The 16605-nt window shown below is 56.5% G+C and overlaps 1 protein-coding gene across 2 annotated transcripts in view; it reads right to left on the minus strand.

Moving 5' to 3' along the window:
• The window catches only part of ARHGEF3 (Rho guanine nucleotide exchange factor 3), a 304041-nt gene extending 294219 nt beyond the window's left edge, over positions 1 to 9822 (minus strand). Inside the window, exon 1 of one of the 2 annotated variants that reach the window (XM_012765619.3) lies at positions 9759 to 9822. The gene's annotated coding sequence lies outside the window, so the exon portion shown is untranslated. The remainder of the gene's footprint in view (positions 1 to 9758) is intronic. The other variant, XM_076008798.1, reaches the window with a different exon arrangement.
• Between the last annotated feature and the right edge of the window lie 6783 nt (positions 9823 to 16605).

Consider the following 16605-nt stretch of genomic DNA (forward strand, 5'->3'; position numbering starts at 1 on the left):
GCTCTCTTCCCTCCATCGCCTACCCCACCTCCACTAGGGAAGCCCTCCCGTCCTGTGTCTTCTTATATGTCACTTCTTCTTTTTTTTTTTTTTTTTTTTTTTTTGAGACAGAGTCTCGCTTTGTTGCCCAGGCTAGAGTGAGTGCTGTGGGATCAGCCTAGCTCACAGCAACCTCAATCTCCTGGGCTCAAGCGATCCTCCTGCCTCAGCCTCCCGAGTAGCTGGGACTACAGGCATGCGCCACCATGCCCGGCTAATTTTTTCTATATATATTAGTTGGCCAATTAATTTCTTTCTATTTATAGTAGAGATGGTCTCGCTCTTGCTCAGGCTGGTTTTGAACTCCTGACCTTGAGCAATCCGCCTGCCTCTGCCTCCCAGAGTGCTAGGATTACAGGCGTGAGCCACCCACCTGGCCTACATGTCACTTCTTCCAAGAAACCTCCCTGTCACACCTCTTCCTCAATGTCACAGATGAAGAAACCAAGACTCAGAAAGGTCAAGTTACCGGTACAAGGTCACACAATCCAGTCTCTTATTCTTAACCCCCAGGAATCTTACACTATATTAAATAACATCAATTGATTGAGCAATCAATGTAGAGAGTGGGAAGCATGCATCTCCGGGTCCCCAATCCTATACATTTTCATCTCTTCATTTTTTCCATCAAAGCCCTAATAAGTAACTTGTTTCCCTCTAGGTGATTTACTCTAGGTGATGAGGTGGATGTAATCAAATGACACAAAATAGGAAGGAGTCCACAGCCAGAACAGGTGGGGTGCAGCAAGTCCTACTGTGTGTGCACTTACAACCCCGGCAGTGCCCCTCAACTCGTGCTCATTCCCCAGGTGGCAGCTTCAGAAAGTACCACTGCCCGGTCCACACTCTGTAAAGGTAGGTGCCAGCCCTCAGAAGCACAGGACGCCAAGATCTTCCTCCAGCCACTTGCTGAGCGCTGGGGGAGAGCAGGACCCCTCCCCCTTCTGCAGTGAGACAGACCTTGTGCAGGACTCAAGAGCTGCCTGGCTGCACTGGGAGTTCGACCACAACCTTGGACTGCAATTGCATGGAACGGTCTTCCCCCAGCTATCCACAGGGCCACTCCCTCATTCATCTGGGTTTCTGCTTGAATGCCTTCTTAGAGAGCCCTACTCTGACCAAAGCCACTTCTACCTCCATCCCATCGCTCTGGACCCCCTTACCCAGTTTCATTTCCATTACGCGGACCCCTCTCCCTACCATCATATTACAGGTCTAGTTGACTACTGTCCATCTCCACCCCTGGGATGTAAACTCAACAAGGCTGGCAGTTTTCTTGACTGCTGTGTGGTCAGCACCAGGGCAGTGCCCTCTCTCCATGATTGTTTCTTGAATAAATGAAGTAAATAAGCTGAGCTAAGGGTTCATGTATAGATATGACCTCAATTAAGAACAGTCTTTCGGCCGGGCGCCTGTAATCCTAGCACTCTGGGAGGCCGAGGCCAGCAGATTGCTCGAGGTTAGGAGTTCAAAACCAGCCTGAGCAAGAGTGAGACGCCGTCTCTACTATAAATAGAAAGAAATTAATTGGCCAACTAATATATAGAGAAAAAATTGGCCGGGCATGGTGGCGCATGCCTGTAGTCCCAGCTACTCGGGAGGCTGAGGCAGGAGGATTGCTTGAGCCCAGGAGTCTGAGGTTGCTGTGAGTTAGGCTGACGCCACGGCACTCACTCTAGCCTGGGCAACAGAGTGAGACTCTGTCTCAAAAAAAAAAAAAAAGAACAGTCTTTCCTGGTCCTCTTTTGTTCCTAAGGAAAAATGTTTGTACCCATTTTCATAACTGAATGAACAACTTTCACCAAAGTGAAGAAGAAAGCAAAGCTTGTAGCCAAACCCCTCAATGCAGACCCCATTCCACCCACTGTGCTTGTCATAACCCATGAAGAAACTTGAACTAACTCAATAAATTAGAATCATATATAAAGCATCTCATTTCAGTTGAGTTTCAACTATACATGCAAGATGTATACATGCAAGGTGTATATCAGAGAACATGTAGACCATTAAGAAAATGGGTCCAGGCCAGGCACAGTGGCTATGCCTATAACTCAAGCACTTTGAGAGGCTGAAGCAGGAGAATTGATTGAGGCCAAGAGTTTGAGACCAGTCTGAGCAAGAGCAAAACCCTGTCTCTACAAAAAATAGAAAAGTTAGCCAGGTATGGTGGCGCATGCCTGTAGTCCCAGCTACTTGAGCCCAGGAGTTTGAGGTTGCTGTGAGCTACAATGACGCCACAGCCCTCTAGCCCAGGAGACAAAGCAAGACCCTGTCTCAAAAAAACAGAAAAAGAGCCAGGCAGGGTGGCTCACGCCTGTAATCCTAGCACTCTGGAAGGCTGAGGTGGGCGGATTGCTCAAGGTCAGGAGTTCGAAACCAGCCTCAGCAAGAGCGAGACCCCACCTCTACTATAAATAGAAAGAAATTAATTGGCCAACTAATATATAGAGAAAAAATTAACTGGGCATGGTGGCGCATGCCTGTAGTCCCAGCTACTCGGGAGGCTGAGGCAGGAGGATTGCTTGAGCCCAGGAGTTTGAGGTTGCTGTGAGCTAGGCTGACGCCACGACACTCACTCTAGCCTGGGCAAACAAGACTCTGTCTCAAAAAAAAAGGAAAAGAAAATGGTCCAAGAATTAATTTGTTTTAATATATACCTAGGGCCATGTTAATAAATTGATTAAGGAATGATTCAGGAAAATACAGGAAAAGAACAAAAGAGTGAAAGAAAAAGAGGCCCCACCCCCAATCCAATGCAGTTACAAAGGCCGGAACAACACAGAACTTGGCCTTGAAGGTTTCTAAATTGGCAATGGCCTTTTCGCTTGATGCAGCTTTGCCTCAGGCCCCCTCTGGTGACACGACTCAGGAGCATACGAGTTCTGGTCAGGGGCTCAGGAAACTTCAGTGATGGCAGAGAAGCACAAAGAAAGCTCTCTGGGATGGATACCAATGGACGGAGGACGGCTGGGATGCAAAGCATAGCAGAAGGACCAGAACAGTGGCTTGCAGGAGGCCACACACATGAGAACCGGGGCTATATCTACAGGGGCTATATCTGGTTCTCTGCCCCCACAGCTTTCCTCTGATGGAACAGGCTGTCTCAGGAGGTGAGAAGTTCCTAGAGGATCCAAGCACGGGTTAAGCAACAACTAGGAAGAGAAGCTGCAGAGGTGATTTAAAATGGAAGTAGAACTATGTGACCTTAACCACCAGTTTGAACCCTGAGCTCCTGCCTAGTGGCCAGATCCTTTGTGTCTCACTTCTCTTAACACTCTCCAGTCTCAGCTCGCTTCACTCAATGGGTGTCCACACATTCTGTCATTCTGGAATACCTGGGGAGCATGTGCTGTGTGCAGGGGCTGGGGTTCAGCGCTGAACAGAGCAGCACCTCTCCCTCTTTGATCCTACATTCTGCTGGGCAGACACAGAAAACAAACCCGTAAATAAATACATGAATAAGATTATTTCAGGTAAGCTCCAGGAATAAAATACAGTGGGAGAATGTGCCAGAAATAGGTAGAGGAAGGGCTGCTTAGGACAGAGTAGTCAGAAAAACCATCTCTGCAGAGGAGACATCTGAGCTGAAGGGCAAGAGAGTGCCGGACATGGGAAGAAGTGGTGGAAGAGTGTGCTTGGTACAGGGAATAGAAAGTGCGAAGGCCCTGAGAAGTCTCCTGACGACTTGAACTCAGATTTTCATGAACAGCATCCCATCCTAACGGCCCGCCGCAGGCCAACAGTCCCTAACCTCACAGCCTGCCTTCTCCCAATTGACAAAATCAAGACAGACATGAATTTCCACAGGACAGTGTGTTCTGAGTGAGGGCACAAAGGAACATGTGTGCACCAACATCTCAGCTCCCTAGAAAGTGGGGCCTTCTTCCCTGGACAGGGGTGAGAACTTGTGCCTCTCTATCAGCAGTTCAAAGCTGTGGAATACAGGCCTCTTGGAGAATAAGGGGAACCCCCTGGAAAAATATGCGCCTGTGTTCCAAGAGTCCCGAGCGCATTTCAAAAGGTTCCCGCCGCAGGTGCAGAACTCCGGGCTGTGGCGTTCCAGAGGAAAGAGAGTGAACGGGCGCAGTCCAGGGAGCCTGTGATGATGGAAGCGACCATCTGCCGGAGGCGAAGGGAAGGGAGAAGGGGACAAGACCAGACCCCTGGACCCATCAACAGACTCCCACACTCGGACGCTAGAGGATGTCAGCCTGTCCGGGGCTGGAGGCCTAAAGGAATCAAGTGACGCCTCTGCACTCTAGCCGTCCCGACCCCGGGAGGCACCCGCCCCTCACGCCCTGGACCTCCAGAGAAGGCCAGGACCCACTTCCCGGGAGTGTCCTTGACAAAGGTCACCTCCAGCCCCACACTCTGAGACACACGACGCACCAGCCTGTGACAGGAGCTGTCACCACGAAGCCCGGGCTTCCCAGCGCTGGGGACGGCCTCGTGACGGCGGCAGGGCAGCAGGCGCCTGCAGGGACGGAGACGGAGACAGAGACAGAGACGCAGACGGAGACGGAGACGGAGACGGAGGAGACAGAGATGCAGACGGAGACGGAGGAAACGGAGACGCAGACGGAGGAGACGGAGGAGACAGAGACGAAGACGGAGACGGAGGAAACGGAGACGCAGACGGAGGAGACGGAGACGAAGACGCGGACGGAGACGCGGACAGAGACGGAGGAGACGGAGACGGAGGAGACGCAGACGCAGACAGAGACGGAGGAGACGGAGACGCAGACGGAGGAGACGGAGACGGAGGAGACGCAGACGCAGACAGAGACGGAGGAGACGGAGACGCAGACGGAGGAGACGGAGACGGAGGAGACAGAGACGAAGACGGAGACGGAGGAAACGGAGACGCAGACGGAGGAGACGGAGGAGACAGAGACGAAGACGGAGACGGAGGAAACGGAGACGCAGACGGAGGAGACGGAGACGAAGACGCGGACGGAGACGCGGACAGAGACGGAGACGGAGGAGACGCAGACGCAGACAGAGACGGAGGAGACGGAGACGGAGGAGACGGAGACGGAGGAGACGGAGACGGAGGAGACGCAGACGGAGGAGACGCAGACGCAGACAGAGACAGAGGAGACGGAGACGCAGACGGAGGAGACGGAGACGGAGGAGACGGAGACGGAGGAGACGGAGACGGAGGAGACGGAGACGGAGGAGACGCAGACGCAGACAGAGACAGAGGAGACGGAGACGGAGGAGACGGAGACGCAGACGGAGGAGACGCAGACGGAGGAGACGGAGACGGAGGAGACGCAGACGCAGACAGAGACAGAGGAGACGGAGACGCAGACGGAGGAGACGCAGACGCAGACAGAGACGGAGGAGACGGAGACGGAGGAGACGGAGACGGAGGAGACGCAGACGGAGGAGACGCAGACGGAGGAGACGGAGACGGAGGAGACGCAGACGCAGACAGAGACAGAGGAGACGGAGACGCAGACGGAGGAGACGCAGACGGAGGAGACGGAGACGGAGGAGACGCAGACGCAGACAGAGACAGAGGAGACGGAGACGCAGACAGAGACAGAGGAGACGGAGACGCAGACGGAGACGGAGGAGACGGAGACGGAGACGGAGACGGAGGAGACGGAGACGGAGACGGAGGAGACGGAGACGCAGACGGAGACAGAGGAGACGGAGACGCAGACGGAGACGGAGGAGACGGAGACGGAGACGGAGACGGAGGAGACGGAGACAGAGACAGAGGAGACGGAGACGCAGACGGAGACGGAGGAGACGGAGACGCAGACGGAGACGGAGGAGACGGAGACGCAGACGGAGACGGAGGAGACGGAGACGGAGACGGAGGAGACGGAGACAGAGACAGAGGAGACGGAGACGCAGACGGAGACGGAGGAGACGGAGACGGAGACGGAGACGGAGGAGACGGAGACGGAGACGGAGGAGACGGAGACGCAGACGGAGACGGAGGAGACGGAGACGCAGACGGAGACGGAGGAGACGGAGACGGAGACGGAGACGGAGGAGACGGAGACAGAGACAGAGGAGACGGAGACGCAGACGGAGACGGAGGAGACGGAGACGCAGACGGAGACGGAGGAGACGGAGACGCAGACGGAGACGGAGGAGACGGAGACGCAGACGGAGACGGAGGAGACGGAGACAGAGACAGAGGAGACGGAGACGCAGACGGAGACGGAGGAGACGGAGACGGAGACGGAGACGGAGGAGACGGAGACGCAGACGGAGGAGACGCAGACGGAGAAGACGGAGACGGAGGAGACGCAGACGCAGACGGAGACGGAGGAGACGGAGACGCAGACAGAGACAGAGGAGACGGAGACGCAGACGGAGACGGAGGAGACGGAGACGGAGACGGAGACGGAGACGGAGGAGACAGAGACGGAGACGCAGACGGAGACGGAGGAGACAGAGACGGAGACGCAGACGGAGACGGAGGAGACGAAGACGGAGACGGAGACGGAGGAGACGGAGACAGAGACAGAGGAGACGGAGACGCAGACGGAGACGGAGGAGACAGAGACGGAGACGCAGACGGAGACGGAGGAGACAGAGACGGAGACGCAGACGGAGACGGAGGAGACGGAGACGGAGACGGAGACGGAGGAGACGGAGACAGAGACAGAGGAGACGGAGACGCAGACGGAGACGGAGGAGACGGAGACGCAGACGGAGACGGAGGAGACGAAGACGGAGACGGAGGAGACGGAGACGCAGACGGAGACGGAGGAGACGCAGACGCAGACAGAGACAGAGGAGACGGAGACGCAGACGGAGACGGAGGAGACGGAGACGGAGACGGAGACGGAGGAGACGAAGACGGAGACGGAGGAGACGGAGACGCAGACGGAGACGGAGGAGACAGAGACGGAGACGCAGACGGAGACGGAGGAGACGGAGACGCAGACGGAGACGGAGGAGACGGAGACGGAGACGCGGACGGAGAAGGGGGAGACGGAGACGCAGACGGAGGAGACAGAGACGGAGGAGACAGAGACGGAGGAAACGGAGGAGACGCAGATGGAGACGGAGACGCAGACGGAGACGCGGACGGAGACGGAGGAGACGGAGACGGAGACGGAGGAGACGGAGACGCGGACGGAGACGGAGGAGACAGAGACGGAGACGGAGGAGACGGAGACAGAGACGAAGACGGAGGAGACGGAGACGGAGGAGACGGAGACGCGGACGGAGACGGAGGAGACGGAGACGGAGACGGAGGAGACGGAGACAGAGACGAAGACGGAGGAGACGGAGACGCGGACGGAGACGGAGGAGACGGAGACGGAGGAGACGGAGACGGAGGAGACGGAGACGCGGACGGAGGAGATGAAGACGCGGAGGAGATGGAGACGGGGACGGAGGAGACGTGGACGGAGGAGACGCGGACGGAGGAGACGGAGATGGAGGAGACGGAGACGGAGGAGACAGAGACGGAGGAGACGGAGACGCGGACGGAGGAGAGGGAGACGGAGGAGACGGAGACGGAGGAGACGGAGACGGAGGAGACGGAGATGGAGGAGACACGGACGGAGGAGACGGAGACGGAGGAGACGGAGACGGAGGAGACGCGGACGGAGGAGACGCAGACGGAGGAGACGCGGACTGAGGAGATGGAGACTGAGGAGATGGAGACGGGGACGGAGACTGAGGAGACGGAGACGCAACAGGGACTGAGAAGACGGAGACTGAGGAGATGGAGACGGGGACGGAGACTGAGGAGGAGACTGAGGAGACGGAGACTGAGGAGATGGAGACGGGGACGGAGACTGAGGAGGAGACTGAGGAGACGGAGACGCAACAGGGACTGAGGAGACGGAGACGGGGACGGGGACTAAGGAGACAGAGACGGAGACTGAGGAGATGGAGACGGGGACGGAGACTGAGGAGACGGAGACTGAGGAGATGGAGACGGGGACGGAGACTGAGGAGACGGAAACTGAGGAGATGGAGACGGGGACAGAGACTGAGGAGACAGAGACACAACAGGGACTGAGGAGATGGGGACGGAGACTGAGGAGACGGAGACTGAGGAGACGGAGACTGAGGAGACGGAGACTGAGGAGACGGAGACGGAGACTGAGGAGATGGAGACGGAGACGGAGACTGAGGAGATGGAGACGGAGACGGAGACTGAGGAGACGGAGACTGAGGAGACGGAGACGGGGACGGAGACTGAGGAGACGGAGACGCAACAGGGACTGAGGAGACGGAGACGGGGACAGAGACTGAGGAGACGGAGACTGAGGAGACGGAGACTGAGAAGAAGGAGACTGAGGAGACGGAGACGGAGACTGAGGAGACGGGGACTGAGGAGACGGAGACTGAGGAGACGGAGACGGGGACTGAGGAGACGGGGACGGAGACTGAGGAGACGGAGACGAAGGAGACTGAGGAGAAGGAGACTGAGGAGACGGAGACAGAGACGGGGACTGAGGAGATGGAGACGGGGACGGAGACTGAGGAGACGGAGACGGAGACTGAGAAGGAGACTGAGGAGACGGAGACGGAGACTGAGAAGGAGACTGAGGAGACGGAGACAGAGACGGGGACTGAGGAGACAGAGACGGAGACTGAGGAGAAGGAGACTGAGGAGACGGAGACAGAGACGGGGACTGAGGAGATGGAGATGGAGACTGAGGAGACGGAGATGGAGACGGAGACTGAGGAGACGGAGATGGAGACGGAGACTGAGGAGAAGGAGACTGAGGAGACGGAGACGGGGATGGAGACGACGGGGATGGAGACTGAGGAGACGGAGAAGGGGACGGAGACTGAGGAGACGGAGACGCAGACGGAGGAGACAGAGACCGGGACGGAGGAGACGGAGACCAGGACGGAGGAGATGGAGACGGGGACGGAGGAGACGGAGACGGAGGAGACAGAGACGCGGACGGAGACGGAGGAGACGGAGACTGAGGAGACAGAGACGCAGACGGAGACGCGGACGGAGGAGACGGGGACGGAGACGGGGACGCGGCCAGGAGAGGAGCCGTGAGCGCGCCGACCTCGCACGGCCCTTTACGGCTTGCGCTGCTGTCCCCCACTTCACAGAGCAAAGCTTAGGCGGGGTGACTGCCCAAGGCCGCACAGCCAAGGCGGAGACAGCGCCGGGGGCGCACGGACGCTCGGAAGCAAGTCTCTGCCGGCGCATTCGGGACACCCGCCGTCCGCGGCGCTCGCCGTGCCCGGTCCCGGCCAGCAGTCGGCCGGCCGGCCAGGCCTCCCGCAGCAAGCCGTCCCCACGCCGCGCCCGGGCGCTCGGGACACGCTGCCCGCCAGGCCCCGAGGCCGCGCCCGCCCCGGCCGGGCCGTGCGGCCGCTCCGAGACAAGGCGCCGCTGCGGGCACCGGCCTGGGCTCGGGCCGCCGCCCCGCCGCCCCGCCGCCCCGCCGGGCGGGAGAAGTTGGGGGAAAGGGCGCGTCCCACACAGGCGGCGCCTCCCTCCGCGGAAGCGGCTCGGGACCTTCGCCCAGTAGGCTACCGGGGACCCCAGTCGGGGCCCGCGGCGGGAGCGGGGCTCTGCCCACCTGCGCCGCGCACAGGCGCCCGCCAGCCGCCGGGGGACTCCGGGGTGGCGGGCGTCCAGCCGGGGCTGACGGGCCAAGGCGAGGGAGGAGCAGCCCGGAAGAAGTTCGCGCCGCGGGGATCCAGCCCGGGCGTCCGCGGGGAGGACGTGGCGGGCAGGGCTCGCGGGTACCCGCCGCACTCACCTGGCGCCCGCAGGCCCGGCGCCGCGCTGCCGAGCGGTCGCAGCCCGGTGCTGGCGGCGGCTCCCCGGGGCGCGCGGGCGGGAGGCCGGCCCGGGACCCCGCGGCTCCGAACGAGTGGCGCGCGCGCGGACGAGGTCGCCGCCAGCCCGGCCGCCGTTCCTCAGCCCGCTCCGCGCCCCGCCGGCTCTAGGGAAGGCCAGGAGCCGGGGTATCCCCGCGCCCGAAACAGAAGAGGCGGAGAGAGTCCGCCGCGTCCGTGCGCAGCCCGCCCCTCGCTGCGCTCGCCCAGCCGAGCGCCAGGGCCCGTCGAGGGGCGGGATCCCGGCGGGAGGGGCCGGGCGACTCTGGGCCAGGGCCCGTCGAGGGGCGGGATCCCGGCGGGAGGGGCCGGGCGACTCTGGGCCAGGGCCCGTCGAGGGGCGGGATCCCGGCGGGAGGGGCCGGGCGACTCTGGGCCAGGGCCCGTCGAGGGGCGGGATCCCGGCGGGAGGGGCCGGGCGACTCTGGGCCAGGGCCCGTCGAGGGGCGGGATCCCGGCGGGAGGGGCCGGGCGACTCTGGGCCAGGGCCCGTCGAGGGGCGGGATCCCGGCGGGAGGGGCCGGGCGACTCTGGGCCAGGGCCCGTCGAGGGGCGGGATCCCAGCTGGAGGGCCGCAAGGCTGCCCCGAGCCCAGAGCCTGCGCCTGCGCCGAGCCCCAGCCCGCAGCTAGGCCGACACTGGCGTGTCAGATCCTGCCCCGACCTCACTTTCCTCGACATTGGCGGTGAGAATGAGGATGAGCCCAGCGGAGCGAACCCTGGCGTCCGGCAGCGTCTCAGTAATCACAGTTTATAGGTGGACGCTGAGCCCGAAGGTGAGAGGCCTGGGTCATCCATGCGGAAATAAACGTGAGCATCTGAATAAAACAATTTCCTGCATTCATTCAGTTATTCAACAGTTTAACGCTTACTGTCCTCTGGACTCCCTAAAATCTCGAATAAAGAATGCCCTAAAACATAGTTACTAGGCTCTTAAGAAAGTATAAACCTCGATCCTAAAAAAGCAAAAATTCATCAGTTGCTTCCATGTGCCAGCCATGCATTTTAGGTACTCGATCGAATTTAACATTGACAACGAACGACCTTATGGGGTGTAGGGTCTGTGCTAGCCCATTTCTCAAATGAAGAACTGGAGCTTAGAGAAATGAAGCCAACACCCAGGTCAGAGGAGAGACCCTGAGGTTCACAGTCGGCACCTGTTCACAGAGGAAGGGGCATCTGCCCCAGCGCGAAGGGTCTCGCTAGGTCCAGGAGCGCAGCGGGGATTGAGAGCTCCCTGGAGGCCACGTGTCCTGACAGCAGCCTGTGGGATGTAGATCTTCCCGGCTGGGGCCCGTGACCAGCGCTGGGTGTTCAGAAGTTGCTCTGGTCCAGCCAGGACTTTCTTCATGGCAACCTCTGCCTTCTGTTGCAAGTGTTCATCCTCGAAGTACTGGGTGGCCTCTTCCTAGCCAGCAGCCCACATTTTGGGCCAGAAATCAAGTGTTTTGAGCAAATCAACTTTCTTTTTTTTTTTTTTCTTTATATAAAACTGAACTGTAAAAAATCAACTTTCATTCCAACAGCTGCAACTTCATTCCATTACAGCTTCCAAGGGGCTCCTTGACCCTAGACCTGGTGTCTCAGACCTGTTTAGGGAACACACTCTCCCCAGTACTCCGTTTCCGAGAGCAAGACCTATGCCTAGACCCCTAGTCCTCAGCCTTTACCCAAGAACCCCTTTCATTATTCTTCCTCCTCCAGACTGTGGAAGGTCCCTACACAACCAGCTGTGTTTATTAAGTAGTTAAATTCATTAAATATTAAGCAAAGAGCCTCCACTCCCTCATTAACCCAGAGCTCAGACCCACAAGCTGACGCCGGATGCTCTACCCAGGCAGCCTTGTCAAAGACGTGTCTTTGCGTAGAGTCAATTTAACAATTATTTGAGCATCCACTACATGCCACACACTGTGCCAGACTCTAGGGAACAGCGGCAACTGCCACCAAGACAGACAGTCCCTGACCTCATGGATCTCATGGATCTCATGAGCTGATGAGGGAGACAGTCAGACCCCACACCAGGCAGGAAGGAAGCAAGATGTGGTGACAGACACCTGGGAGAAGTGCTGGCCCAGACGGAGGAGGCCTCTTGCGGGAAAGGGGCCTAGGCGGAGCCCTGACAAGGCAGGGGACTTGGCAAGGGCAAGGGTGAGGGGACAGGAGGTGTGGAGCCCACAGAGAGGGGAGCTGGGAGAACAGGCTGAAGGGGCCTTGGTGGCCAGATACCAGACCTTGTCCACTGAAAGATTCAGACAGAGGCCTGGTTTGGAGACACCATGCTGGCTGCTGAGCGAGGAGTGGATACAGCGGGCGGGTCTCCTGTACACAGCCAAAGGCAATGTGCCTTTTTATACTAAAGGCAAACTCCTTGACTTCCTCTGTTTTACAATTCAAGGTTTCCAGAAAGCAGAACACGTCTACCAGTAGGATGTGGAGACCAGCACCCCAGCAATTTAATTGCACAGGGTCTATAGGTGCACCTGCCCCAGCCCCTCCCCCCCTCAGCACGCTTGGCCCTTGGCCTGGCTTGGGGAGGGGAGGAGACTTGGTTCCTGGCCATAGGTTGGGAATCTGTTGGGAAAGGAGAGGATACACCCAAAGGCAGTCCTTTGTGGGGGTGGAAGGGGGTAGGCAGGAAATGTGGGGGTCTATCCACAGAGTTTGGACACTGGTGGAGAAGCCAGAAAACACCAACAATCAACCACCTTTTCTCCCTGAAATAGTTCATTCGTGAGGGCCTGCTCTTGAGTTCAGGTCTGCCTCCCCTAACTGCGAGGCAGGAGGCAGGATGGGGCAGGGCAACTGCTTCACGAACTCATCAATTAGGAAAGTCAGGGTGCCTGAGGAGGCCCCGCGTGGAGGGGCAGACATGAGCTGCGACTGACACCAGGTGGGAATGCAATGGCCAGGGGCAAGGGGCTGGCTGGCAGTCAAGGGAGGCGGCTGGCACAAGAAGGTATGAGCAGGGTCGAGGGTGAACACTGAGACCACCAGCCCCAGACACCTAGTGCCCACCCTGTACCTTGAACCCTTGCTGACCAGCTGTTGTGTGTGACTGTACATTTAAAACCCTCTGCTTATGCAACATTGCTTATTGTAAAACAATGTGGAAAAGAGATATAAAGAATAAGATAAAACCCACCCACAGTCACTCACCCAGAGACAGCCACTGTTAATATATGTTCCTTATTTTTCATTTAACATATTGTGGACTTTTTCCTTTGTCATGAAATATTCTACAACATGATTGTTAACAGCCCCTGGTCTGTTGTATGAATGTTCCCTCTTCTTATGATCCATCCCCACTGGGGACGTGGTTTGTCCCTCTTTTCTCAGTATCAGGGTAATGCTTGGCAAGGAAAACCTTTGCACAGATAAACTTTGACACACATGTCTGCTTATATCCCCAGGAGTGGAATTACTAGAAGAGACATTCAACTCTCTTCCTGCAGCAAGGCCCCCTTCCCCCACTGTTTTGGCATCTGAAAGGTATGGAACATCCTTTTGATGAAGCAGCACTAACTCGCTGTGGTCTTCACCCAGGGGTGTCGACTCCTGTGGAAGGATTAAGGTGTTGGTTTTACTGTTCAGGCCTAAGCAATGCTCTGCAAGTACTAATAAAAGGCTCCTTTGGAAGTGAGTCCTTTCTGCTCTCATAACCTGGGTTAGAGGAAAACCTGAGAAGCAAAGTTGAATGGTGGAGAGGAAAGACAGAGACAGGCAGTGAAGTAGGAAATACCTGGTTGTGGAGTAGGAAATACCTGGTTGAAATCCAACTTGAGCCTCGTCTCAGAGGTGGGATGTTACCCTACACTCCAAACCCCTGTGGGACAATGGCACGGTGCTTGGCACAGTAGCAGGTCCAACACATAGGGGTGATTCTGATACAGCCATGTCACTGCCTAGCCTGTGCCTATGGGGACCTGTCATCCAGTCTGGAGACAGGACGCACAGGGACCGAACCATGAGACAGCATGAGCCATTAAGAGGGAGCTACGTGGGACAGCCCAGTGGTCCTCCACTCCGGGGACCCTAGTAAGTGGGTGGAAGCCTTATCCCAATTTGTGAAGGAACCCTTTCTCCTCGGGAAACTTTATTTAACTTCCTAGTAACTGTTATTGCTTATTTTGATGACAGTTGAGACAAATAATGTGGCTGAGCACGGTGGCTGACACCTGCAATCCTAGCACTTTGGAAGGCTGAGGCGGGAGGATCACTTGAGGCCAGGAGTTTGAGACCAGGCTGAGCAAGAGTGAGACCCCATCTCTACAAAAAATAGAAAAATCAGCCAGCTGTGGTAGTGTACATGTGTAGTCCTAACTACTCAGGAGGCTGAGGCAGGAAGATCACCTGAGCCCAGGAGTTTGAGGTTGCAGTGAGCTATGATGATGCCACGGCACTCTAGCCTGGGTGACAGAGCAAGACCCTGTCTCAAAAAAAAAAAAAAAAAAAAAAAATTAATGTTTCTGAGCACTTGCCATGTGCCAGGCACCAGAAGGGCTAACCTCGCTGCCTGCTTTGCCTTCACAAAAACCCCATGAGGTAGGTGCATTTTACCCCCATCTGACAAGTGAAGAAACTGAGAACCAGGGAGATGAGGTCACTTGCTCCAATGACTATTCAATAGTAGGCCTGGGGTTCCAAGCTGCTTATAGCATTGGAATCCGAGTCCAGCCCAGATGAAAGGCCTCTGCAAGGAATAGAACCTGCCCTCAAGGAGCAGCATGCTGGTGAGCAAGAGAGTGTGTCCCATAATTACACCTGAGGTGAGTGTTCCTGAAGACACATGTCAGATCCAGACTGGGGTGGTCAGCGGTCAGGGAAGGTTTCATGGCAAGGGAGCGATAGAGACCGAGAGAGAGGGAGGTTCAGTCAGAAAAAGGGCATATGCAAAGGCCCTGGGGCAGTACTACAAGAGAGAGGAATCCCAAAAATGCCTGGTATGGTCAGAGAGAAGAAAGGGACATGAAGAGGAGAGGCCAGCAATGGGGACACATAGAATCTTAGTGTTCACTTCCAGGGCCATTGGAGGTTTCAAGCAGAGAGTGACATCTGATCAAGTACCCATCTTCCTGGAAAGCCATTCCCAGCTGCCAAGACCTCCAGGAAACAGGAACTCCACTTTAGTCAATGGCCATGCCAGCCTGAATGCACCTGATCTCATCTGATCTCAGAAGCTAAGCAGGATTGGGCCTGGTTAGTACTTGGATGGGAGGAATTCCACTTCAGTTAGGCCCCATCCGCTAGCCAGGCCAGGGCTGAGGGAGACATATGGAGGGAATCCTACTTTATAACTCTACACCCCTTAACCTACCCTTGGTGACACATCCCACAGGAATGGGGCTTACCGTGTGCCTGGCTCTGTGCCCAGAATATCACCTAGCCTCTTGTTAAAGCCTCAAAACAGCCCTGTTAGGTACTAAATTATTACTCATTTTCTGGACAGGGAAACTAAGTCCTAAACATGACAAACCACCTGCCCAGGGTACACAGAAAGTGGCAGACTGACATCTAAGTTCAGGATGCCTGAGACTAGAGCCCTCACTTTAATCACAATGCTAATCATCATCATCATCATCATCTCTTTGATAATAACACACAATTATACACACACGTGCCGGATATTAAAGAGTGTCTGCCTTCAGTGGCACGGAACCAAAGGCAGGATCTGGCTGCACTTGCGTCTGGCTCCCAGGCATGCTCTTACCTTTCTTTGCTGCAAGTTTCTCCTGGTCTGGCCCAGCCCGGTGGGAAACATCTGTGATTTGTCTGGAAGCTGACTCCTGCCACCCCCTGAAATGTCTCTGACCAGCAAGAGTGGAAAAGACCAGGCAGAGCCATCTCATCCTCGAGGACTATTATTTGATCTCCAGTCCCCTCCCACACCCTGCCAACTTCTAAAAATTAGAAAATTCCCCTGACCTCACACTGATAGTTGGTTTGAGAAACAAGCCCTGCCTTTGTTCACATCCAGAGCAGGGCATGGCCATCTGCCTAGCACAGGGACCTTGCAGCAAGTGCAGAAAAATGTGTCTCTAGCAGGGCTAAAAGGAACCTGGGAAAAGGAGTCTGGTGAGTGGAACATTAGCAGATCTCAAGGTATGTAGTCAACTATTAAGCACCCTACAGTCAATTTTGCTAAGAGCACCTTTCCTCTCCCCCCCTTCCTTCCTGGACCACCACCGAAATAGCTAGGTGGGGACCCACCCTCTTTTCTTAGGGGATGGAGATGATTTAACTGAGCACCTGGCAAAGTCCTTGGGCGAAACGTCCTTGTGGGTATAGAACCATCTCCCACCCATCTCCATGTGGCCTCCAAAGAACCCAAGACCTGCTCTTCCATAGAGTAATAATAGCTATTATTTACCAAGTGCCTGGCAATTGCCAAGCATGGCCTTGGGTGCTTTATTTCGTTATTTTTTGGGACAGAGTCTCACTCTGTCGCCCAGGCTAGAGTGCCGTGGCATCAGCCTAGCTCACAGCAACCTCAAACTCCTTGGCTCAAGCGATCCTCCTGCCTCAGCCTGCCGAGTAGCTAGAACTACAGGTGTGCACCACCATGCACGGCTAATTTTTTCTATGTATTTTTAGTTGGCCAATTAATTTCTTTCTAATTTTAGTAGAGACGGGGTCTCACTCTTGCTCAGGCTGGTTTCGAACTCCTAACCTTGAGGGATCCTCCTGCCTCGGCCTCCCAGAGTGCTAGGATCACAGGCGGGAGCCACCACGCCCAGCCATCGGGTGCTTTATATACGCCATCTCCTTT

Source organism: Microcebus murinus, chromosome 1, assembly GCF_040939455.1.
Source record: "Microcebus murinus isolate Inina chromosome 1, M.murinus_Inina_mat1.0, whole genome shotgun sequence".
In the NCBI taxonomy this organism is placed as follows: domain Eukaryota; kingdom Metazoa; phylum Chordata; class Mammalia; order Primates; family Cheirogaleidae; genus Microcebus; species Microcebus murinus.